We start from the raw sequence: 23889 nt of genomic DNA, 5'->3' as shown, positions 1-23889 counted from the left end.
GTTGTATGTGTAATTTTCCACTGATTTAAGAATTCTTGGAAAGCTTCACTACAGTATCCTGGTCCATTGCCAGTTTTAATTTTTTCTGGAACTCCCATGACAGCAAAACAAGATAATAAATGTTTTTTAACATGGGAAATACTTTTTCCCGTCTGGCAGATTGCCTATATGAAATGTGAATAAGTATCAATTGTTACATGAGCATATGATAATCTTCCAAATGAAGGTACATACGTGACATCCATTTGCCATACGCATTAAGACACAGACCTCTGGGATTAACTCCTGCCTCTTGAGTGGGCAGGTGTAGGACTTGACACTGGGTGCAATGTTGTACAATATCTTTTGGCTGTTTCCATGTGACATCAAATTTGTTTTTCAATCCTGCTGCATTTACATGAGTCAAAGTATGAAGTTCTTGTGCTTTTATGAATGCAGAGGATACCAGTAAGTCAGCTTGTTCATTTGCTTTAGTTAAAGGCCCTGGTAAATTAGTGTGTGCTCGAATATGAGTAATATAAAATGGGAAATTTCTTTTTCTTACAGTTTGTTGTAATAAATTGAACAGCTGGTTTAACTGATCATCCATGCTATATTTAATTAGAGCTGTCTCAACATCCCTTGTAGCCTGTACTACATAAGCAGAATCTGATACAATATTAATAGGTTGATTAAAATCTTGTAACACTGTAATGACTGCAGCCAACTCTGCTCTTTGAGCCAATTGACATTGAGTTTTGATTATTACTCGCTCTTTTGGCCCCATGTAAGCCGCTTTTCCATTGCTGGAACCATCGGTAAATACTGTGAGGGCATTTTCTAAAGGTTTATGTCTGGCAATTTTAGGTAAAATCCAAGTAGTCAATTTTAAAAACTGTAAGATTTTTATTTTTGGGTAATGATTATCAATAATTCCCACAAAATTAGCGAGATCAATCTGCCACGCACCAGAATTGATAAAGGCTTGTCTAACTTGTTCCTTGTTTAAAGGAACAATAACTTGTTCCTTGTTTAAAGGAACAATAACTTGTTCCTTGTTTAAAGGAACAATAACTTGTGGAATAACTATTTTGTCTGGGTCATTTCCACACAATTTTATTATTCGTAATCTTGCCTGACCAATTAATGTAGCTATCTGATCCAAGTACAATGTAAAAGTCTTAATTGTACTGTGAGGAAGAAATGACCACTCCACAAGATCAGTATTTTGAACAATGATGCCTGTTGGAGAATGTGCAGTAGCAAAAATCAAAAGTTGGACTGGAGCTAAGGGATCTATTCTATTTATTTGCACTAACTAAATTTTTTTTCTTCCACTAATTTAATTTCTTTTGTTGCCTCTGCGGTTACTATTCTTTTACTATTTAAGTCTGGGTCTCCTCTTAGGATAGAGAACAAATTTGACATGGCATAAGTAGGAATCCCTAGAGTTGGCCGAATTCAATTAATATCTCCTAGCAATTTTTGAAAGTCATTTAATGTTTTTAATGTGTCTCTTCTTATTTCTATTTTTTGTGGCTTAATTCTTCTATTTTCTATTTGTATCCCTAAATAATGAAAAGGAGTAGAGGTTTGAATCTTATCAGATGCTATTGTCAGGCCTGCTTTGGCAACCTCTGCTTGCAGAAATGTGTAACAGTCAATTAATTTGTCTCATTTCTGAAGCACATAAAATATCAACATACTGAATGATATAACAGTTTGAAAATTTGTCTCTAACTGGTTGAAGAGCTTGACCTACAAAAGTCTGACAAATAGTTGGACTATGAAGCATTTCCTGAGGTAACACTTTCCACTGAAACCTGGTGGCTGGTTCTTTATTATTTATGACTGGTATAGTAAAGGCAAATTGTTCACAATCCTGCTCTGCCAGAGGAATGGTAAAAAAGCAATCCTTCAGATCAATTATAATTAGAGGCCAGTCTTTTGGGGTCATGGCCGGAGAGGGCAGTCCGGGTTGGAGAGGTCCCATGGGTTGAATTACGGCATTGACGGCTCTTAAGTCAGTTAACATATAAGCCATCGGCCGGATTTTTTCTGAATTGCAAACACGGGAGAATTACAAGACGAGAATAAAGGCTCAATATGTCCCTTTTCTAATTGTTCCTTCTAATAAATGCAAAGCCTCCAGTTTTTGTTTTGGTAGTGGCCACTGATTTACCCATACTGGTTTTCCTGTTTTCCAAGTTAATGGAATGGATTTAGGAGGCTCTACAGTGGCTGCCCCTAAAAAGGACACCGTATTCCTTTTCTTTCTTGATTTCCGTCAGTCTCAATTGGGACTTTAATACCATTTTCATGTTCTCCTAATCCCTTTTCTGTTACATATCCCATCTTAGTCATGATTTTTTGACTCGTGGGGCTGCATAATGGAGCAGGCATAGTGATTTCTGCACCCCGTTGTTGTAACAAATCTCGACACCACAGATTAACAGGAATGGAAGTAATCATTGGTTGAACAGTACTTTCTTGATTATCCGGCCCTAAACAATGTAAAATCACAGTGCTTTGATACACTACTAAGGCAGTGCCTATGCTGAGAAGTCCTGTAACAGCCTTTTCGACAAGTCCTGTAACAGCCTGGCCACTGATTTAAAGCAATGATAGAGACCTCTGCTCCAGTGTCTGTGAGCCCTTCAAACTTCTTCCTTGAATAATGGCCTTACACACAAGTCTGCTCTCTGAGAACTGACTTGTCCAATATGCAGCCTTTCCTGCAAATCAGTGCTTCCAAACCCTCCTGTTCTTTTTATCTCACTCTTACCAACCTAATATAAGGCAGGAGTAATAATTGAGCAATCCTGTCTCCTGGACTGGCATTCCAAGGAATTGAGGAGCTAATAACCAGTTGAATTTCACCTTTGTAGTCTGAATTAACCACACCAGTATGAATTTGAACTCCCTTTAGATTTAGACTTGATCTTCCTAAGATTAGTCCCACAGTCCCCTTAGGCAGTGGGCCCCTGTGGGGATTTTTTGTGGGGGCTCCCCTGGAAGCAGAGAGACTGCTTGTATAGTACATAAATCTACTGCTGCACTGCCGCTTGTGGCGGGGGACAATTGCTATATTGTGGTAACAGGCTCATTCCTTGAAGTACTTGTGACAGTGGGGGTTGTTGTCCCTGAAAACCCTGAGGAACAAAGGGCTGAACTGGGAATGCCCCAGTTTGTTGCAGGGCCTGAGGCTGGCCCGTCTTCTCGTTTCCCGACAATGGTTGCCCATTTTTTATCAAATTTAGAATGACATTGATTAGCCCAATGTTTTCCTTTTTGGCATCTTGGACATAAGTCAGGTGGCTCTTTATCTGTTGTTGTAATACCTTGAATAGTTATATTTTGTTTGTTTGAGACTGGGTAATTTTTTTAGGTGCCAATTTGTCCACAATTATAACATTTTCCCCCAAATGTTCTGGCTTGTCCTCCTAAAGCAACTCCTGTGATTGCTTGAGCCGTAAGCATAGCTTTATGCATAGCTCCTCCAATTCCATCACAGGCTTTTTCCGTACTCTGAGATTACATCTGATCCTGCCAGGACCTTTCCTTTAAATGGCTTAATGGCTGATTGACACTCAGGACTGGCGTTTTTGTATGCCATCAACTCCACTATGACCTTACAGGCATTCTCATCGGTAATTGACTTTTGAGCAGCATCTTGAAGCCTTGCCACAAAATCATGGTAGGGTTCTTCAGAGCCTTGTCTTATTATATTGAATGAGGGGCAGGTGGTTCCTGGATCTTGGATTTTTTTCCCAGGCTCTAAGGCGGATAGCTCTAACTTGCTCAATGGCCTTATTTTGCATTATTGCTTGTTGCTCAGTAGTGCTCCAATTTTGACCTATTCCCAATAGTTGATCTGCATCTATGTTAATAGGAGGATTGGCAGTCCTATTTCTTCGGACCTGTTCTTGTGCCCCATCAATCCACCAAGTCTTAAATTGTAAAAATTGAGAGGGTGAGAGTGATGATTTTGCCAAAATCTCCCAGTCATAAGGAATGAGTCTATGCCCATGAGCAATGGAATCTAATAATGTCCTTATATAAGTGGAGTTGGGTCCATACTGTTTTACTCCCTATTTCATATCTTTTAGCATTTTTATAGAAAAGTACTCATATCTGGCTTCAGCTAGGGGAGGCTCTCCCTCTTGGGCCCCTTCTCCAAGTGGTATCGGTTCTAATATTACTGAGAATTGCCCCGCCTCAGTATCTCCTTGTTTTCTTATCAATAATGTTATGTAATTCACTACCCTCTCCACTAGGTGGTGCGGTAGGATTAAGTCTCACACTGGGTGGCTGCGGCTATAACGCCCTGCCCTGTGGTGCTGGAAACGTTCCTGGCTGTCCATACTGATTTTATGGGGGCGGCCGATACTGAAGTTCAGCTGGCGGCCAATATTGATAGGCTACTGGCAATTGGGTCTTATTTTCTACCAGCTGATATTGTGGATACTGTATTTGGATTGGCGCCGACGTGACAGAGACTCTATCTTGTTCTATTTGATCTTCTTTTGGGGTTTGTACTTGTCTAACCTGCATTTGAGGTTGTAATGTTACAGGCATCTGAGCTGCTGGAAGACGAGTTGGCCATCGTGGTTTAGACTCTGATGGCCCCACTAATTCTTGACCTTTTTCTTCTAATTTTAACGTTTCAGGATATATCACCTCCTGTAATTGATTATAGTCAACATTTTGCGTTGACTGAGCCATTGCCAACTCTGCTACATATTTACAATGTGAACTTTCTGTTCCTTTCCAGGATTCTATCCCTGCCTCTTCTTCACAATCGATTACACAGCTTTCAGGAGCATCAGAAACTGAAACAGTATCTTCTCCTGTTTGAAACCGTTCTAAAGCTACTTTAATAATTACCCAATCATTCCATACTGTAAGTGGGATGATTTCACCCTACCTACTTGCTTGTTTTAATTCTTTGCCAATTTTTTCCTAATCTTTTAGATCTAAAGTTCCCTGTTCTAGAAACCGTGGGCAGAATTGTTCTATCGTTTGAAATAGCATGATTAGATTTTCTGTAGAGACTCTAACTCCCCATCTTTTAAAAATAATTTTAATAGAGCTGAGATAAGAGGCATATTTACTTTTAGTTTGCCCCATTGTTACCCTAGGTTCTTTCGAGCACACAGGCTTACCGCAAGGCTGACCATAGATGTACTCTGGAATCTCTCATTGACTTGTCCTCAATGACCACGCTCGAGCATCCAGATGAAGGGGTGGCCTGCCTCTCCACACCTGTGGGCGTTTCTTGTCAGGTGGGACGGAGAAAAGAAAGAGACACAGAGACAAGTATAGAGAAAGAAAAAGTGGGCCCAGGGGACCGGCACTCAGCATAGGGAGGACCCGCCCTGGCACTGGTCTCTGAATTCCCTCAGTATTTATTGATCATTATCTCTACTATCTCGGAGAGGGGGATGTGGCAGTACAATAGGGTAATACCGGGGAGAGGGTCAGCAGGAAAACATGTGAACAAAGGTCTCTATGTCTAAACAAGGTTAAGAAAAGGTGCTGTGCTTTGATGTGCACATACATAAACATCTCGGTGCATTAAAGAACAATATTGCCGCCAGCATGTCTCACCTCCAGCCTTAAGGCTGTTTTCTCCTATCTCAGCAAATAGAACATAGAATCGGGTTTTACACCAAGACATTCCATTGCCCAGGGACGAGCAGGAGACAGATGCCTTCCGCTTATCTCAACTGCAAAGAGGCCTTCCTCTTTTACTAAACCTCCTCTGCACAGACCCTTTACAGGTATCGGGCTGGGGGATGGTCAGGTCTTTCCCTTCCTAGGAGGCCACATCTCAGGCTATCACATGGGGAGAAACCTTGGACAATACCTGGCTTTCCTAGGCAGAGGTCCCTGCGGCCTTCCGAAGTGTATTGTGTCCCTGGGTACTTTTGTCTTCTGCAGTATACTGTGTCCCTGGGTACTTGAGATTAAAGAATGGCATGACTTTTAACAAGCATACTGCCTTCAAGCACTTTTTTAACAAAGCACATCCTGCATAACCCTAAATCCATTAAACCTTAAGTCAACACAGCACATGTCTCTGCTAGCACAGGATTGGGGCTAGGGTTACATATTAACAGCATCTCAAGGCGGAAGAATTTTTCTTAATACAGAACAAAATAGAGTCTCTTATGTCTACTTCTTTCTACACAGACACAGTAACAGTCTGATCTATCTTTCTTTTCCCCACATAACATCAGGTAATCCACCCGCCTCGGCCTCCTAAAGTGCTGGGATTATAGGCATGAGCCACCGTGCACGGCCGGCCCTAGTTTTTAAAAGAAAGTTCTATAATTTTCAAAGGTCAGAAAATGTTGATTTCTACTATTTCTATATTTTAGAGTATATTGAGGATTTTTTTGTGGGGTAGGAGCAGCTAATATATGAATAATTTTCATGCATATACCATGGGAAATTTTCTCATTTCAGAGTGCAGACTTCAAAAATCTTTGCATCAGGCCTTTCACACATCAACCAATGAGCATCTGAGTTGTTTCCAGGCATATTTAATATTGTTAACAGTTCTATGAGCAATTATGCACATACAGCATGGTGCAGAGTTACAAGTGTTTTTTGTGTGTGTGTGTGTGTGTGTGTGTTCCTAGAAGAAAAATTGTCAATTTGTTAGATTTTGTAAATGTTTAACTTTTTGAGATAATGACAAACCATTTTTCAGGGTTGTAAAAATGGATGCCTCTCTTGGCAATGTATTAGGGATACTACTACATATCTAAATAGTCAACTGCTATTATTTTTGCACATTTCATTTTAATCTGATCAAGTGGAGGTTAATAGTATCTTATTGTAGTGATGGTTTGTATTCCTTTATCACAATGAGGTTGAACATATCTACATATGTTTGGATTTATACATTTGAATTTTCTTCTAAATGTCAGTTTATTTATCTATTTGATTATTTCATGTATATATTTGACTTATTTACATGTGGAAGTCTTGCTACATTTTTTTATCTTCCTCCTTATCTAATCCCTTGCAATTCAATTCAATTATCTGGATGCAGTTTAATCTTTCTCAGAGTAACTTGTGTTTTCAATTTAATCTGTAATTACTTTCATAATTATCAAGGTTTTCTTAAACCTGGGGCATTTTTGTGTCTTGTTTAACCAGTGTTTCCAATCTTTACTACTTCCAATACATATTCTCATATATGTGCCTCTTGCTTCTCAAATTCTTTCTTCACCCTTCTCCTTCACCTTTTTCCCACATCAAAGAGGGTTGAACTCCGACTGCATTTCCCAAGCCTGCTTCACATTTGTCTGCAGCTCAGTTTAGTCAACAAAATGCACTGGTGGGTGATAGGAGAGTAAAAGAATAAAGGAGTCAGATAATTTCTACCACTGTCTGCCTGCTTTGGGCACCATCTATAGGAACAGCTGCATATTCTCCTTCACTTTAGCTCTCACTGGACACGAGAAGTACGATTAAACCTTAAGCCAGATAATTTCAATTCCTAGGCTCTAATAATGCTGTCTCTTCCAGAAAGTGTGATGGTACTTGCTTTTCTTTTCTGGGGGAGTTTAAGGATCTCTTCATGTGCAGAAAGCATTAGTTTTTGAATGTGAGTTAAATATTGGTAAAATGCTGAGATTGGATGTTGAGTAGCAAAAGAGGTAGAGTTCACTTAGCTGTTTTTGCTCAGACTTACTCATCACCCATGCTCTTTTGTGCTCTACACTGCAATGACGTAAACTGCGTTTCCCAGACTCCCTTGTCAACTGACTTCTGGCTGGACTTAACCAATGTTAGGCACTGAATGGAGATGAAAGGGAAGAAGGAAAAGTGGAAACAGGGTATTACCCATCCCTCCTGGGCTTCTGCTACATCTTAATGTGTCAAGAGCCTGAAGGGTAAGCCTGCTGCGGCTTCAGGTTCTTCCAGGTGGCAGAGGCTTTTGGCCTTTAGTGATTTCCAGTTCTTGCTAATCTCTGTCCCATGTGTCGTATCAGTTTCTCTATCACTAGTGTAGCCAATTTGTTGTATTAAATGTCTCCATCTTACTACCTAACTAGTGTATACGCAGTCCTGATTGATTTGTAGAAATACTAGTAAGAATTGCAAATTTTGTTCTTGACATTTATGTCCTTGATCTTCATGGTGTTAATCTTTTTTTTTTTTTTTTTTTTTTTAGACAGGGTTTTTCTCTTGTTGCCGAGGCTGGAGTGAAACGACATTGCCTTGCGTCACTGCAACCTCCACATCCCAGGTTCAAGCGATTCTCCTGTCTCAGCCTCCCGAGTAGCTGGGATTACAGGTGCCTGCCGCCGAGCCCGGCTAATTTTTTGTATTTTTAGTAGAGACGGGGTTTCACTATGTTGGCCAAGTTGGTCTTGAACTCCTGACCTAGGCAATCCACCCACCTCAGCCTCCCAAAGTGCTGGGATTACAGGCGTGAGCCACCGTGCCCAGCTCATGGTGTTAATCTTTACCGAACTTCGTGTTTCCCTCTATAAGAATATTATATTCCTGGCTTCATTCATTAAATACCCCCAACTCTCCTATGATCTGGCATAACCCTCAGTCAATATACCAGAGTTTATTTATGTGTGAGTTTTTCTTTAATGAGCTCTTTTTTGTATTTTGTCAACTCAAGATTTTATATCTACGTGTTTTAATATATGAATTTCTGGAATGTCTAATAAGTCCTGCAAGTTTGTTGGCAATTTTCTCCTTATTTTTAGTAAGTGTTCTTGCTATTATAGTTCCTATGCACTTCCATATAATTTTACAACCAGTTTATCAAATCCTTGGAAAAACACTTTTGGAATTTATGTTGAAATTACACTGAATCAATAGATCAGTTTGGGAAGAAATGATATGGTTGAGATATTGTCTTCTTATCTGTAAATATGATATGTTTTTCCACTTATTTAAGTTTTCAGTTTCTATTTCGAAAATAAGCTATTTTGTCATTCTACCTCTTCTGATATTTTTAGAAAGTTTGTAATTTTTATCTATTTGTTATCTCCATCATTACATTATTATTTAAGAGCTTGGTTATTGTGTTTCTTTAGACAATCTCTTTGTTTCCTTAGTTTGAACAATTAACAATGCAAGATTGCATATTCTTCCTCCCCGCCTCTCTTCCCTCTCACCCACAGCCAATTGTAATCAGTGATTTTACAGCTCTCAATGTTTACTTTGGTGTAGTTAATTAAGCTCATGCATATAACACTTCTTCATTCTTAGTTGTAGTGGATTAAATAATGTTGCCCCAAGTTTGTGTCCATCCAGAACCTCAAAATGTGACTTTATTTGAAAATAGGGTCTTGGCTGACGTAATTAGTTAAGATGAGGTCGTACTGGATTAGGGCGAGGCTTAAATCCAATGACTGGTGTCTTTATGAGAAGAGAAGGCATACAGAGACACAGAGAAAAGAAGGCCACATAACAACAGAGACAGAGATAGGAATTACGCAGCTACAACCCAAGGTACACTAGAGGTTTCCAGGAGCCACCAGAAACTAGGAAGAGGCAAGGAAATATTCTTCCCTAGAGCCTTCAGAGACGGTGACTGCAGACACTTTGATTTCAGACTCCTAGACAACAGAACTGAGAGCAAATTTTTATTGTTTTAAACCACCCAGTTTGTGATATGTTATAGCAGTGCTAGAAAACTTGCTGATTTTCTCTCAGTACACACTTATTCAGATTTCGGATGCACATCAGGTTGCCTTTAATTCCCTTTACATCAAATTGGTACAATTAATATCTTATTTCTGTGAAGCCACTTATTGAGCTCAGCTGGAATTTCACTGAAACACATTCCTAAGAATGGGATTTCTACTACTAAACGGCTATACAAAAATAAACACGTATTTAATGTCAATGCTGCAAAATCTAAAACCTAGGCTTTAAGATCCTTCCTTTATGAAAGGAAATGTAGAAATTAATATATGTATATTTTTATCATGGTAAACAGAACCAGAGGAAGGGCATCTAACTCACATTGGTCCGAGAAAAAATCCTGGGGGACGGTGACCTTGAGGTAAACCTATAATGAATAAACTTGAGTTGAAGAAGAAAGGAGGATATTTCGAGCAGAGGAAGTTTTTTAAGTTTACTGTGCTCCTTACTATTAATGAAGATTTCTTTGCTATTCATGACCTAGAACTATTTTCAGCAAAGTCATAATCTTTTGCAGAACTGCCGTTTTCAGGTTTTCGAAGCAACATGGGAAATCTGTTTTATAGAATCTTATAACAACTTTTTAATATGAAGATTAGCATTTTTTAGGGCCTCTGTCAAGGAAAAATTCAGTAGTCAATGTATGAATACCACTTCAGTAGACGAACTTTTTAGCGCTTTCTCAAGCCTTCCTCGTTAGTATAGTGGTGAGTATCCCCGCCTGTCACGCGGGAGACCGGGGTTCGATTCCCCGACGGGGAGACAAGTGGATATTTTTGATTCCAACCTAAACAATACCAATGTTAGAAAGCGAGTCAGGCCTTAATAAGGCCAATCTTAGAAAGCAGCTCTTTCTGGTTTTACTTATTTATTTATTTATTTGTTTGTTTGTTTGTTTATTTATTTATTTATTTATTGAGAGGGAGTTTCACTATTGTTGCCCAGGCTGGAGTGCAATGGCGCGATCTCAACTCACTGCAACCTCCCTCTCCCGGGTTCAAGCGATTCTCTGCCTTAGGCTCCTGCTGGGATTACAGCCATGCGCCACCCGGCTAATTTTATATTTTTAGTAGAGATGGGATTTCTCCATGTTGGCCAGGCTGACCTCAAACTCCCAACCTCAGGTGATCCACCCACCTCGGCCTCCCAAAGTGCTGGGATTACAGGCGTGAGCCACCGCGCCTGGCCCTGGTTTTGTCATTTTAAGTCTGATTCCTGCGTATTGGTTTATCAGTGGGTTCACGCAGCAAGCCATCATCTGATGGAAGTCCACTGCCACCTTCTCTCTGGGAAGAGAGGTCACCCAACGCGCCAGTATTCAAAGTGTGTTCAGCTGACTCTAGAAACACGCCAGGATCTCTAATTGGGAATTTTCATTCCTCGACTGGTTGGTTGGGAACAAGAAATGCGTTTTTCTTTGCCTTAGTGTGTTCCTAGCATGCTAGTTGGTGAGAGTCGTTTGAGGCCGGCCTGCCACAGGAGTGACTTTGAGGCAGAAAGGGCCGAACTACTGGGGTGGGTGGTGAAGTTTACATTTAGGCTGCATCACTTGCAAATTGGGCGATGTCTTGGATTATTTTGTCCTCTCCTTCCATCTGTGAATTTAATAATTTGTATCTTAGGATTCTTGGGGAAATTAATAAGTAAATGATAAATGGAAAACTGATTAATAATCTATACAGGAAAGGCCCGGCGTGGTGGCTCACGCCTGTGATCCCAGCACTTTGGGAGGCGGAGGCAGACAGATCACGAGGTCAGGAGTTCGAAACCAGCCTGACCAACTGGTGAAATCCCGTCTCTACTAAAAATACAAAAATTAGCCAGATAGGGTGTCGTGCGCCTGTAATCACAGCTACTCGGGAGGCTGAGGCAGGAGAATGGCTTGAATCTGGGAGGCGGAGGTTGCAGTGAGCCGAGATGGTGCCACTGCACTCCAGCTTGGGCAACAGAGCAAAACTCCGTCTCAATAATAATAATAAAAATAAAATAATAATCTATACAGGACAGTAAAATGTAATATCTGGGGTTATATTTTCTACTGGAAATTAATTATATTTCTATCAGACAAAATGTATTTGAGTTGGTATGGACTAATATCATTTGCATTACTATCAGTTATCTACAAGTCAGCTTTTCTCCTGCGGAGTCCTAGAACAGTTTAACAAATAAAAATTTGGTCAAAGGTACACACTCACAATCAAGTAATTTCCAGAGGTCTATTAGACAATGCCCAACACTTCACTGAAAAGACACCCAATCATTTCTGTTGCCCATTTCCAAGATTCTGACAGTTTTTTGTAACATATGAAACTTTAAGTTGTTATGCACCATTTCAAATCGAGTTATTAAGGAGGAGTTAGCAGAGACAGAGACACCTTTAACCAGGTCACTTAGTTCTGTCCCTCTGTTTATCCAGTTGTAAATCTGGTCAGTGTGTGTTTTTAACTTTATTACCACAGTTGGATGGGATATTTTAAGGTCTTACTCTTTCCTTAGTTTATACTGTTTCTTAGGGACTTCATATGAACAAAGATGAGTGAAAACAAATGCATTCTCTGGCAGTTCTACAAGATCTTTCTTCTCTCACTCCCTACTTGCTCTCCCTCATTTAGAAGATCTGTTGTTTGTGGTATGAAGAGACTTCAGCAGGCTTCAGTAGATGGTATTAATATTTCAGGATGCATGTTGCTTCTGTTGTCCAGGTTTAACAAAAAGTCCACTGAGTCAACTGAGACAGTCAAAATCTGCCAGTACAGAGATACAGCCAATCTAAGGCTCTGCAATCCAAGTGACTGAAGGAATTCACACTGCAGCCTTGACCGCTTGGGCTCAAGCAATCCTCCCACCTGAGCCTCCCTAGTGGCTGGGACCACAGTCATACGCCACCATACCTAGCTAATTTATTATTATTATTTTTTGAAGAGACAGGGTCTCACTATTTTACCCAGGCTAGTCTCAAACTCCTGTGCTCAAATAGTCCTCCTGCCACGGCCTTCCAAAATGCCAGGATTGCAGGCATGAGCCACTGCACTTGGCCCTCATTCCTTTTTATAACTACATATTACACCATTACATGTGAAACAATAGTTCATTCAATAAATATCCTATGTTTGGTAGTTTAGGTAGTTTCCAGTATTTTGCAGTTTCAAGTAGTCCTGCAGTTAATGTGTGTAGATAGTTTCATATTGTTGGAAATGTATCCTAAGTATAAATATTTCAAAGTGGGAGTGCTAGGTTGAAGGATGAGTAAGAAAGCAAGATGTTGATTGGCTTGTGGCTTGAGGTGTATGTATTTTATAATGCTAAAGGACTATCCAACTATTCTTAAGAGTGTCTTAGAAAGTGGTAATAATTTTGTCAAAGTTCAACATCCAATAATAGAGGAGATAATTATATAATTTTATTTTTGCACATTTGGGGCACTAACCCATCCCTTTATTGTGAGGTCCTTTGTGAATGTTTGTATGTCTTTTTTTTTTTTTTTTTTTAGACAGAGTTTCACTCTTGTCACCCAGGCTGGAGTGCAATGATGTAATCTTGGCTCACTGCAACCCCCTCCTCCTGGGTTCAAGTGATTCTCCTGCCTCAGCCTCCGAGTAGCTGGGATTACAGGTGTCCACCACTATGCCCAGCAAAATTTTTAGTAGTAATGGGGCTTCACCATGTTGGCCAGGCTGGTCTAGACCTCCTGACCTCAGGTGATCCACCCACCTCGGCCTCCCAAAGTGCTGGGATTACAGGTGTGACCCGCCGCACTCAGCCAAATGTTTGTATGTCTTGAGTGAGTGTGTGTGTCAAATAAGTCTCCGCAGAGAAGAATGCCATCAATAAATATCACACCTATATTTCTGGAGAAAGTTGGATGCAGTTAAGATCTTGCTGGCAAAGATTATGTGCTATGGCAAGCCATATGAGATAATCCATGGTAGAGAGGTAAAAGTGTACTGTGTTCCCTCACAGATGCAGACAAACTGAGAAGATTTGAGGCATTGAAATAGCCACTAAACAAAACGTAGTAGACAAATCTATAACTACAGAGTATATATCAGTTAACAATTAGATGGTGTCAGTAATTACAATAATATTTGGTATAAGGACCTTAATGGGTGGGACCATGGAATTAAGGTTGCAGTAATCTTCCATTAGGAGGCATTCATGCTTTCCAAGTTTACTAACAAGCTAACCTGGGCTGCTCAATGAGAAACTGTAGGGATAATCACCCCTTCTCTAAACAGAGCTTGTACAATGGGCTCAATACTTGAAAGTCCTGTTTTAATTTATATTAAATTAAATATACAGTCAAAATATCCCATTACATGTAGCACTTTTTAAAATCTCTTTTCTACCATCTTTTAATGCTGATAAAGCAATTTCCACAATACTCACTTTGACAAGGGAAATGCTTACTTGAGCAGAAAAAGTCAGAGAATGTAAAATTTGGGAAGGAAGAAAAACCTGAATCTAATGTTTCCAGGCTACAGAAAACTCATGAAATCTTAAAATTAACTTGGGTTCCACTTCGCTTTGTATAGCTTTCACCTTTACAAGCTCAGAGCTATGCCTACACTCACCCTCATATCCATCTCATTCTTTGGCCAGAGGTTGCTAGTACATAATATTCAGAGAAGAAAGAAATGCAGGAGACTCTTGGGATGAAAGGAAGGGGGATGGAGGAAATGAATGAAAACGGAAGGAAAATAAATCAAGAATGAAGAATAAAATTGTACTTCTGTGTTGAGCTGAACGAATTTATGTGAATCCATAGAACTGTTTTCTTGGCACCTTATGCAAAGTCAGATTGCACAGCAGATGTATGCTGGACCTACAACACAGACCTCGATGGGTGAAACCATACTAATATTTTCAATATGGCACTTGTGGACTCCAAAATTATTCTGTTTTCCCCAACTCTGAGTCCCCCAGGAGAGAAGAACAACACCGTTTATGTAAATCACAGCCACTGCTTTCTGTTTCCTGCCCTGTCCCATACCTGACAAAATCTAGCCTTTCATCATTTTCCATGGTTTTGGTTTATTTGTTTATTTATTTATTTATTTACTTATTTTGAAACTGACATTATTGCAGGAAACATTATGAAGTCTCTTGTTGTCTTGGTTCTTACCTCATTGCTTCCTTTCTTCCTCTGCAAAGGTGCTCATGCATGACTGAAGGTCGAATATGACCGTGGCAGCAAATATTACTTTTTCAACATCCAGGTCATTCTTGTCTTTGAATGAGATGGACCTTAAGATAAGATGTGATGAAACATATTAGAAGAGGACATGGATTAATATGGAATCTCTGATGTTCAAGGTGATGCATTACCAAGTGATTCATTCAACTTTGCCCTTATGGATGGGAAAGGAAACACTTAAGTAGCAAATGAGAGGTAACAGAGAATGAAAGGTAGAAGAAAAGAGAAGACAAGAGGGAAAAGAAGAAGGGCCTAGGGGAAGGTGGAGGAGAGGAGAAAGGAAAAGTTAGCATTAGGATGGGTGTGCTAAAAAGGGGGAAGCACGAGAGACATGGGAAATGGTCTTCTATGCCTGCAAAACCCTTGGAAGTGGGCAGTCATTCCACTTCCCACCCAACCTTAAATAACCCAGGAAATCCCAATTGTGAAAGTGCAGAAAGAATGTTGAAGGGGACAACAGATTTAAATCCTCTGTCTTGTGTTGTAAGTTATAACTTTCATTCTGCTTTCCCTATCTTTTATTTTTATTTATTTATTTATTTGAGACTGAGTCTCACTCTGTCACCCAGGTTGGAGTCCAGTGGCGTGATCTTGGCTCACTGCAACCTCCACCTCCCAGGTTCAAGCAATTCTCCTGCCTCGGCCTCCTGAGTAGCTGGGACTATAGGTGCATGCCACCACGCCCAGGTAATTTTTGCATTTTTAGTAGTAATGGGGCTTCACCATGTTGGCCAGGCTGGTCTTGAACTCCTGAATTCAAGTGATCTGCCCACTTTGGCCTCCCAAAGTGCTGGGATTACAGGGGTGAGCCACTGAGTCTGGCCTCTTTCTGTATCTTTTAATTCCTCTGAAGAAGAAACCTTGTTCACTCCAGTCATTACTAAATTGGACACATCTCCTCAAGTTCAGGAAGAAACATGAGTCCCCAGGTGATTGAGACACACTTTGGGAGACCCTGAAAGTCTTTGAAACCCTGAATTCCTCTCACTCTTCTTTTTTTTTTTTTGAGACGGAGTCTCGCTCTGTAGCCCAGGCTGGAGTGCAGTGGCCGGATCTCAGCTCACTGCAAGCTCCGCCTCCCGGGTTCACGCCATTCTCCGGCCTCAGCCTCCCGAGTAGCTGGGACTACAGGCGCCCACCACCTCGCCCGGCTAGTTTTTGTATTTCTTAGTAGAGACGGGGTTTCACCGTGTTAGCCAGGATGGTCTCGATCTCCTGACCTCGTGATCCGCCCATCTCGGCCTCCCAAAGTGCTGGGATTACAGGCTTGAGCCACCGCGCCCGGCCTCCCTCTCACTCTTCTTACAGATCTCATCATTTCACCAGCTGAATTAGGACCTAAGAGAGAGCTGGAGGTTAAGTCTGGGGAACAGCAGACTTTTGACCTTTCAATACCTGTTTCTGCTAAAAAAAATACTTCATTTTTATGTCAGGTGCAACCAGGGACTGACAATTCCTGCTGCCCTGCCTACTGATTTCTGAGGTCCACTTTGAAGGCGGGAAAACTTCCACAACTTTTCAAATACAGAGTTTCTCTAATAGAAATCTTGTTAGCTTTACTCCTCTTCTCTAGGGTACATATGACTTAGTGAAAATGAGGGAACAGTCATAAAGAATATGCACTTACTGTGCTCAGAGTATCCACTGGGTAAAAACCTCGACTTTTTGTCTAAAACCCATTTCAAGTCTTATAAAAATCTATAGTGCTGTACACAGAAAAAATGCACAGAAGCCCATTTCTGGTTTGTTTTTTTTTTTAGATTATATCTTAAGGTGAGGACAGTAGCTTTGTAATGAAAGCACAAAATGGATGACTGACAATTTCAAAATCTGTCTGGATTTTAGTTCGTGTTTCTTGCAGGGTTTTGTGTACTACCATCTTGTCTAAGACCTGGGAAACTCGGAGATGAACAAGACAAAGGCCACTGCTCTCAGTCTACATGCTACTAGGGTGCTCCCAAACTGCAACACCCTCTAGAATGAGGTAGTTATCCCCCACCACGTAAGGGAATTTGAAAGTAGCTATCCAGTAACTCCAGTGCAAGTTACTTGTTATAGTATCTTTACCATAATCCTAAATTTTCTTACAAATATGTGATTTAGCCTTCGGAGGGTATAAGTAAGTTAAACCTAGCAAAGGTTTGAGGGTAGGGCTGTTTCGACACATACAGCAGAAGTTTTTTGTTTTGACTTCTACAGGTGGCAGAAGTCAAAACTACACCTAACGCCTGGACAGGGACTTGAACCCTGGACCCTCAGATTAAAAGTCTGATGCTCTACCGACTGAGCTACCCAGGCCCTCCTGTGGTAACCTTCTTCATTCTTTAAATAACGTAATCCCATCAGTAATTGGCTTGCCAAGAAAAGCTACAGGAAATCCATGGTTTCAGAAACTACCAGGGTTGGAGCTCAATCACCTAAGCCATTTAATCACCAAGCAGATAATTTAACCTCCACACTGTACTTTCATTAAACAGCCTATTCATGTACACAATTGCAGGGAGAATGAAGATTATTCCTATATTGCCAAAGGGAGTTCGTTGCTCTGGGCAGAGGGGTCCTGGGAGACCGAATTTGCGGGCTCCCTCGCCATCTTGGAGGGAGGAACCAGGAGGTGGAGACGGTTTTAAGGAACGATTGGCCTAACTGAGGAGAATCCTCGAGAGGATTAAAAAGTGTGGAAAGAAGATGAAGGTTCTCTGTTGCTCCATTTGGTATTTTTCCCACACTTTCAGAAGTGGAATGTCTAGGTTCTTCAGAGGTAGGAGGAAATAAAAATACAAGTCCCCCTCTAATTTTATCTTCGCATTTTGTCTGGAGCCCCAATTCATTCAAAGACAAGAATGGCCTGGGAGTTCAGGAAATAGTGCTCGTGGTTTGTTCAGTATTCATTAATTCTTGAGATATTTTGAGCACCTGTAAAGAGGGACCATGGGGACAAAAACCTCACAGCCAATTTGGCAGAAGAGGAAGACAGGAAGAGACTTGTTCCATGAGGAGCTGTGCCAGACCTGGACTGCCTAACCCAGGACTATTTATTTTTGAGTCAGTAACTCTATTGTTTAAAACATTAGGCCGGGCACAGTGGCTCACGCCTGTAACCACAGTACTTTGGGAGGCTGAGATAGGTGGATCACTTGAAGTCAGGAGTTTGAAACCAGCCTCGCCAAAATGGCTAAACCCGGTCTCTAATAAAAATACAAAAAAAAAAAAAAAAAAAATTGGCTGGACTTGGTGGTGGGCACCTGTAATCAGCTACTCGGGAGAGTGACGGAGGAGAATCGCTTGAACTCAGGAGGCAGAGGTTGCAGTGAGCCAAGATCGCACCATTGCCCTCCAGCCTGGGCGACACAGCGAGACTCCATCTCAATAAATAAATAAATAAATAAATAAATAAATAAATAAATAAGCCAGCTTTTCTTTTTCCTTTTCCTTTTCCTTTTTCTTTTCTTTTCTTTTTTTTTTTTTTTTTTGAGACGGAGTCTCGCTCTGTCGCCCAGGCCAGAGCGCAGTGACGCGATCTCGGCTCACCGCAAGCTCCGCCTCCTGCGTTCAGGCCATTCTCCTGCCTCAGGCTCCCAAGTAGCTGGGACTACAGGAGCCTGCCACCACTCCTGGCTATTTTTTTCTATTTTTTGAAGTAGTGGGCAGAAGGGGAGGCTGAGGCAGGAGAATGACGTGAACCCGGGAGGCGGAGCTTGCAGTGAGCCGAGATCGCGCCACTGCACTCCAACCTGGCGACAGAGCGAGACTGCGTCTCAACAACAACAACAAAAATTACCCCTACTTCCTGACAGTATCCAAAGCACGGCAAAGCCCTACTTTCTTAAAGCCTGTCTCAAATCACCCCGCCAAAGTCTAAATTTTATAATTTTTTTTCTAACACCCTATTAGTGAGACACCCGTGGTTTCCACTGTGTGTGTTCTCCCTCACTGCAACATGTAATAAACCCAACTCCAGGTGTGTCCCTGGCGGCCTTTGGTGAGAGTGCGTTGGCACCCATCAGTTTTATGTATTTGTCTGTCTCCCTGCACTGCTCCACTTCTGTATCTTTGGTATCAATTACAGAATCAGAACTTGGCTGTGCATTCAACAAATATTTGTGAAATGAATGAATGAATGAACAAATCAATAAAGTCAGCTTTGCCCACAAGAAAGCAAAAGGCTACATTCCTGAGCAGGGCAGGCCATGAAAGCAACAAATCTTGCCATATGCCTGGCTTCCAGAAAGGTTGGATTAGCATAGCTGGAATAAAGCAGGCTATTTTCTTTCAGGGCAACATGCTGCCTTTCTTGGCAGGCTCATAAGCCTATCCACTTGGTGTATACTCTCTTCTTCCACCCTCTCCTTATATTACCAAGCAAAGCCTGGCATGAGTGGGAGTTTTAAAATTAGGTCAGCCACATTTCATCTGGGGAGCACTCTTAATCTGTTAGGATTCATGCTGGATTCTTCTACTACCTTCATCAACAGTAAGAGTTTCCTGATTTATACTCAGGGCAACAGTGAATAATGAATCAGTAAATTCTTTCATGTCTTCTTTTTTTGTCAAGTCACATTTTCTTCTACCGTGTGACCATATCTCTCAGTATTTCCCACTTTGAAAGTCAAAAAAATAGTAAAATATGTTTGGTCTACTTAACCGAGAAAATCCCATTGGTGTTCAACATTGAAGCTTTTGCTCACACCCTCTCACAGGTCACTTCATTGGCTGCATTTGAGATCTAATCCAGTCACTTCTGATCTTCATGTGAGTGTCATCAAGTCGTTATAGATTAGAGGCATTCTCACTTAAAGAAAAAAATAGGTCACTTTTCTAAATGGAACAATTTCCTTTAGATGAAGATTCTATAAATAATAAACTTTTTATTTTTTTGAGACAGAGTCTCGCTCTGTCGCCCAGGCTGGAGTGTAGTGGCGCCACCTCAGTTCACTGCAAGCTCCACCTGGGTTCATGCCATTCTCCTGCTTCAGCCTCCAGAGTAGCTGGGACTACAGGTGCCCGCCACCAAGCCCGACTAACTTTTTGTAGTTTGTTTAGTAGAGACGGGGTTTCACCGTGTTAGCTAGGACGGTCTTGATCTCCTGATCTTGTGATCCACCCGCCTCGGCCTCCCAAAGTGCTGGGATTACAAGCATGAACCACCGCGCCCGGCCAATAATAAACTTTTTGATAGTCCTGCTCAAAACTATTCTGGATGTTTCACTACCTTCCATCATTTAGATATTATAGCTCTGCCAAAGCCTGCCTCCAGTTGTGTTGGTTCCGGAAAAAAAAAAAAGCCCTTCTTTAAGCATTCAAAACATTCTTTCACTGGTGAGAATTTCTACTTTGATTTAGTTCTCTAGTCTGTTAATTTTGGCTTGTGATATTGTGAGCATGGGCTGACAAATTGTGATGGTGGCCTTGTATGGGGTAGAACCTAGTCTATTGATTGTTAAATAGGCTTCTTGCCCATGGTTCACATCCTTTTACTCTTCCCTATGGATAAAGCTATTGGCTCTTATTCCTCATGTGGTGCATCTGACGCCCACCATCATCTAGTCCAAACCATCATCACCTTTTTCTGGACCACTGCAAGGTTCTCATAAGGGTGGAGCCTGAATTCAATCCCACTGATATCTGACTCAAGGTTTTCATTCTTTCCACATCTCTAAATGTTGTTAAAATATTTTACATGCTACAGCTAGATCAAGAAATTATTAATACAAGTCCTAGCTACTTGGAAGGCTGAGGCAGGAGGATTGCTTGAGACCAGCAGTTCCAGGCTGCGGTACACTATGAGCACACCTGTAAATAGCCACTGCATTCCAGGCTGGGTAACCAAAGAAGACCCTGTTTTTGTTGTTGCTGTTGTTGTTTTAAAATGACAGACAAGTAAACAACAACAAGACCAACTTCTCTTTGGCCATTGTCCATTCACAAAATAGCCTGCAACTCTCCGATAACTGATTTACAATGTGTCTGTAATGCTGGAAGCCCTTCGCTACAAAATAAAAGCAGGGACAGCTGTGAGCCTCTCACCTTCATCACTGAAAGGAGGGAGAAGGGAAGGCAGATACAGTTTATTGCTTGGTAATAGCCATTAACCCTTTTTACTCGTACCTCTATTAGCACATATCGAACCATATATCACATCCCTTCACTTTCGTATCCCCTTTACCCAGGCTATCAGGAAAAAAATGAATGAGAGGAAAAAATGAGAGAGATAAAAGCCAGTGGGTGAAGAAAGTGCTGGAACAAGTGTGGGATCTGGGGAGAAACACAGGAAGAGTGTGCAATATGCCACCACCTAAACTTAGAAGGACGATTTGGATGCTGGAAGACAGGTTTAAAGGGGGGCGTTCAAGCCTTTCTCACTGGCTCCCTCCTTACCTATGTTACTTTTCAATTTAATTGTGAGAAGAGAGTGTAAGCATCAAAACAAGCTAGCAGAAAAGGTCTCCACAGCCATCACTAACAAGATCTACAGATATGTGAAATTCCCACACCGTGGGGACTGACTTGGATTGTGGGGCTGGTGGGTGAGTGGGAGGAGGGAATCTTGGTGGGCAACGAATTAAGGGGAGGTGTGGGCGGGAGCGGGGTCTCAATACACCCGGCTCCTTGGCTCTGGGGCTGCCTTAACTGTGTGCCATAGTGATAGTCTCCACTTCCATCAAAACTCAGCTTTACTCCTCTTCTGTTTTGCAATTAGTTTAGTTTTCACTGTACAACTGAACACAGTCTCTGGAACAGATTGACTATTGATTACAGTAAGTAGATGATTGAACCACCCACTCCATACAGGTGTCAGGATGGCCGAGTGGTCTAAGGCACCAGACTCAAGCTTAGGCTTCCCCCTCTGGGGGTTCGGATCTCCAAATGGAGGCATGGGTTTGAATCCCACTTCTGACATACCTATTTTGCATACGCCACAGATTCAAGATCTGCAACTTCTCATGTTAACTGTTTTACTACCCTACTCTTTTTTAAAAATTCTTTGGCAGGCGCACCAAATGTTGCTCTTCCCCACTTTCTTCATTAGAACATTGCCCTTCTTTCAGCTCTTTTTGGACTAGTGTGGTTTAGAAATCCTTTCCCTCTTTCTTCTTTCCTCTGTCCTTTCAATAAAAATTACATATTTACAAATTTCTACATGGAATAATAGTAATAGCTCAGTCCTAAAATCCAGGCCTTAAAATATAGATAAGGAGAGGGCTATTCGTTCCTATTTTCAGACCTTTAACTTCTCTGTGAGAGTAAGTGGCAGGTATTTTGAGCATTCTTCCATATTTCTGCATGTCGTTCCTTCTCCATTGTTCTCACCAGAGCTTCTTCTTTTTCTTCACCTGCTGGCCTTCTTCTTTCATTCCTCATATACCTTCTCCCCATCACTTTACTCACTGGCTTTTGTCTCTCTCATTTTTTCCTCTCATTCATTTCTTCTTGATAGCCTAATTGTACAGTGGGTGAAGTAAACAGATGGGATGTGATACATTCTATGGCTTAAGATAAGAGAGATGTGAGAGTCAGAAGAACAAGAACAGTGGTTCTCAACTAGGAGTGATTTTGCCAAAGTCTAGAGATATTTCTGGTTGTCACACTGGGGAAGGGTGCTACTTGCATCTAGTGATTAGTTATCAGTGATGCTGCTAAACATTCTACAGTGCATGGGACAGCATCTGCAACCAACTAAGAATTCTCTAGCCTAAAATGTCAATAGTGCTGAGATTGAGAAACCCTGGATTAGGAAGAACCTCTCCCTTTGTTTTGTAATCACTATTGAGTAATAAGTCATGTGTTAGTTTCCTTTTGCTATTGCAACAAATTACCACAAACTTGGTGACTTAACACAAATTTATTCTCATACAGTCAGAAGTCTAAGATCAAGCAGGACTTTGTTCCTCCCGAGGCTTCGAAAGAGAATCTGTTTCCTTGCCTTTTCCAGCTCTTAGCAGCCACCTGTATCCCTTGATTCAAGGGATACAGTCCTCCATTTTCTTTTTCCTTTCTTTTCTTTTTTTTCTTTTTCTTTTTTTTTTTTTTTGAGACACAGTCTCGCACTGCTGCCCAGGCTGGAGTGCAATGGTATGATCTTGGCTCACTGCAACCTCTGTCTCCGAGGTTCAAGTGATTCTCCTTGCCTCAGCCTCCCAAGTAGCTGGGATTACAGGTGTCTGCCACCACGCCCAGCTAAATTTTTTGTATTTTTAGTAGAGATGGGATTTCTCCATGTTGGCCAGGCTGGTCTCAAACTCCTGACCTCGTAATCTGCCCACCATGGCTTCCTAAAGTGCTGGGATTACAGATGTGAGCCACTGCACCTGGCTAGTCCTCCATTTTCAAAGCACATACATCACTCTATCCTCTGGTTGCATCATCACATATTCTTTTTCTGTTTCTTTCACTCTTGACTTCCCTTTTATAATATTGGGCCCAACTGGATCATCTGGGATACTTTTCTCATCTCAAGATCCTAAACTTAATTACTTTGCAAAATCTCTTTTGCCATGTAAGGTAACGTATTCATAGGTTTCTGGGATTAGCATGTGGACATCTGTGAGGGGCCACTATTCAGTCTATTACAAGTGGTTTCCTGACTTGATTAAGGTGAAAGATGTTCATGCACTGGTCAGTTTTCATACTTGTATTTATTAGCCCTCTAATTAGTAGCTTTCAGAGGCTTTCATTTCCCATGAAAGATAATACAAATATTACAAGCAACAATTGGCAATCGGGTATCTAATTTTACCCATTTTGTGTGTGGTGGGTGATCTGGTGGTGTTTTGTTTGCTTGGTTTTGCCTACTTAATTATATTTGTTTGTTTCTCAGATAGAATACCCAGAATATTACTTTGAAACTTTGCCTACTTAATTAAATTTGTTTGTTTCTCAGATAGAATACCCAGAATATTACTTTGAAACAATGTAAAGAAGTAATACCATGAGAACTTTGAGTCAAATATTAGGAGTTTGAATTCAAGTCCCCCAAATGAACTCCTCTAAAAGGTAAAATTTTCTTGTTCCTAGAAATGTCATCAAAT

The 23889-nt window shown here is 41.1% G+C and overlaps 2 non-coding genes across 2 annotated transcripts; one reads left to right on the top strand and one right to left on the bottom strand.

Annotated features, from left to right (window-relative positions):
* The first annotated feature begins 10356 nt into the window (after positions 1-10356).
* Positions 10357-10428, top strand: TRNAD-GUC. The gene has a single exon. It is a non-coding gene; the product is annotated as a tRNA-Asp (tRNA).
* A 6657-nt stretch (positions 10429-17085) lies between these two features.
* Positions 17086-17158, bottom strand: TRNAK-UUU. The gene has a single exon. It is a non-coding gene; the product is annotated as a tRNA-Lys (tRNA).
* Positions 17159-23889: the final 6731 nt, after the last annotated feature.

This window comes from Mandrillus leucophaeus, unplaced genomic scaffold (genome assembly GCF_000951045.1).
Source record: "Mandrillus leucophaeus isolate KB7577 unplaced genomic scaffold, Mleu.le_1.0 Scaffold392, whole genome shotgun sequence".
In the NCBI taxonomy this organism is placed as follows: Eukaryota; Metazoa; Chordata; class Mammalia; order Primates; family Cercopithecidae; genus Mandrillus; species Mandrillus leucophaeus.
Note: the sequence above shows the minus strand (reverse complement) of the source record. Positions and strands in the feature narration are given on the sequence as shown.